Source organism: Siphateles boraxobius, unplaced genomic scaffold (genome assembly GCF_051911475.1).
Source record: "Siphateles boraxobius isolate OS27281-9 unplaced genomic scaffold, OSU_SipBor_1 17, whole genome shotgun sequence".
Taxonomy (NCBI): Eukaryota; Metazoa; Chordata; class Actinopteri; order Cypriniformes; family Leuciscidae; genus Siphateles; species Siphateles boraxobius.
Window position 1 is genome coordinate 2,933,100 of NW_027508777.1, and position 2,929 is coordinate 2,936,028.

Genomic DNA, 2,929 nt, shown 5'->3' on the forward strand with positions numbered 1-2,929 from the left:
ACCTCAGCCGATTGGGGCTTCTGGTCAACTGGGACAAGAGCAAACTCTGCCCCACGCAGAGGATCTTATCTTGGTATGGAGTTGGACTCGATCGGTCAGACTGCGCACCTCACCGAGGAGTCATTTATCGAGAGATGGGATAAACTAGCGACGTCTTTTGAGGACGTGCCCACAACGTTTCTGGAACGTTAGCCAAGATTATAAAAAAATGGAACTTTACCACGGCGTCCTCACAATTTTTACAGCATTAAAAAAATAAATAACTGCACAAATACTAATAGTATTAAAAGCAGGACCAATAAAGGAAGGGGGAGGGAGGGGGAAAGAATAAACTATTTTGGAGCAAAACACTCTTGTGTCATTAATCTTTCACCAATCTGTGCCTTTCCTGTAATGCTGACATTAACCTACCATTACCATGACTTTTAAATACAGTCAATTTAATGTGTTCTTCATAATGTAAATCACAGTGCACATATTCATGCACTAGTGAAAGAATCCCACTAGTGGAAAGATATTAGATAAAGATACTAGTGGAAAGATATTTTTTAAACCGATTCAACATTTGAATTAATGTATGACAATGCTTATAAGTGGTTATTTTTCATGCCACTATATATATATATATCTTTGCATCCTCCCAGAGATGAAGTGCTGTGAAATAAATAATTGTCACATAGCAAATCTCCACACAAGCACAATAAATCAAGGTAAAACAAATTTAACTACAACTACAGCCAAAATGGAAAACCCTTTTATTGTTGCTAAGGGTTTAAAATTTAAGCAGAGTCATGCAAACAGAAATGCAGATCGAAAGTCGCTGAATCGGATGAAAACAATGACTCCAAGTGCAGAAGAGGCCAAAAAGGATGGAAACGAGTCCAATTGCTGAATTACTGGAAAACAAAAACACAAAAAAGATACAGGTAAGACATACATTCTCGTGTATTCTTGGGCTATATCACATTCTACAACCATAATTTGTTAATTTAAACTGACAAACTGTCAAAAAGTCAGGCTGCAAAAGGTGACTCTGCAGGCTCTGACGAACACACATAACAGGAAATTATACATCTGCATAATGTGTCTCTTTTTACAACAAAAATGTGAATTCTGCCTGTATTCAGATAGTCTCATGCATACAGATACCTATACGGGCTACAATCACCTATGTAGGCGAAATTTGTTCGACATTTCTTAAACTAACATAAAACATTAACTTTTCTGTTATAGTGTTGCTATCAGATTTGTTTAAATTTATTTTGTTTCGTGAGGAGAACAGTTGCAAAGTTCAAAGTTGCAACTGTTCTGTTCTCACAATAAAAATTAATTTTAAACAGTTGCAAAGCTTCAGTTTGATTGATATTACTTAAAATGCACATATGTATATATATATATATATATATATATATATATACACATATATATATATATATATATATATATATATATATATATATATATATATATATATATATATATACACATACATATAAAATAGTGATAAGGTGTCAGGTAGTTGTGTGGCATTTTAATTTGCTTACCTACAGCTTCATCCTTTAAGCCAGGAAGTAAACTATGACACCAGGCACTTGAACACAGAAACAGAGGGCACAGTAATGAGCATCAATTGTTAGGTTGCGTGAATGCACTCTCTAAACAATTTCCCCATGAATGAACTATCCATGTATACACAGAGCAACAGCCTCAACATTAGCTGCAGAGTCATCATCATCATCCAAGATGTTAATACATTAATCCCAGCCAGAACATCTCCTGGTGGTAAGGCAGCATCCATCTTGCTGGACACTGGATCCCCTCTAATGTATGTCGTCATTTTCTTCCAATCCAGACATTCTTAACAAGCTATAGCCTAACTTACCTGCATGTCATAATCCCCTGACCCAGTTAGGGTTGTAAAGGTATACCGGTATAATGATATATCACAGTATACACACACAATTAAACTGAGGGGCACACTAAGTGCACTACTGGTATGCTACATATGGCCTTCACCAAATTCCAACCAAGTTGCCTATTATATAATTATGTCCAGAGTGAGTGCGGAAATAAGACATTTAAAAATGCATAGAATGCTCCTCGTCAGTCATACTAAATAACTGCCATAACGGAATTAACGTTTGTTGGTTGAAGACGGTGGTGGATATAGACTGATATAGATGAGCTCGAGTTGATTTTTTTTTTCATATAAAGATTGTTGTTCACGTATTTTTAGTTTTTTTTTAATTCAGGTCCATTAGACCACTGTCCCCGCTAAAACATACAGTGACATTTGTGGTAAGTAAAGTTATGTTAAATGTGTAAGGTATAATGTAGAGCGATCCGACAGGCTGATGGTGAAGTCAGGGTGAAGTGCGCAAGACAAATTATATTTCTTGGGCGAGCGATGCGCGAGATCATGCAATGCAGAGCTCGCGAAGCACAATCTGTCGAAATAATTGATTCTTGAATAAAATACAAACTAACATTTGATGTAGTTATAATTAAATACATAATAAACGTTTAAATTATAAAACGTCTTACCTTTTTTAAAGTGTTTCTGTATCCGCAGTCTTCCAGCGATACATCTTACGTTACCAGCTGTGTATAAGTGGATATGGCCCAAGTTCCTGTTCACCTGTGGGTTTACTGGCGGACAGCAGACTATATGCATACCGCCACCTATTGTACTGGAGTTTAAAATGAGGTCTATGGTTGAATACTGTGCAAACATACTGAAAAGTATTTATTTAAGCGGACCATAAAAACAATAGGCGCCCCAGTGCAAGTAGCTTTTTGGCCAAGTCACAATAATACACCTTTGTTTGTAGAAAGATGTGGTTCACTTCATGAACTTATTACTAAGGTCACAGTTGGGTGTAGACTGTGCAGACCATTGATTCAGCCTGAATTTGTATAAATACATATC

The 2,929-nt window shown here is 36.3% G+C and overlaps 1 long non-coding RNA gene across 1 annotated transcript; it reads right to left on the reverse strand.

Moving 5' to 3' along the window:
• Positions 1–740: 740 nt before the first annotated feature.
• Positions 741–2,600, reverse strand: LOC143740132 (uncharacterized). Its single transcript, XR_013204759.1, has 2 exons — positions 2,545–2,600; positions 741–896 (listed from the first exon to the last, which is right to left on the reverse strand). It is a non-coding gene; the product is annotated as an uncharacterized LOC143740132 (long non-coding RNA).
• Positions 2,601–2,929: the final 329 nt, after the last annotated feature.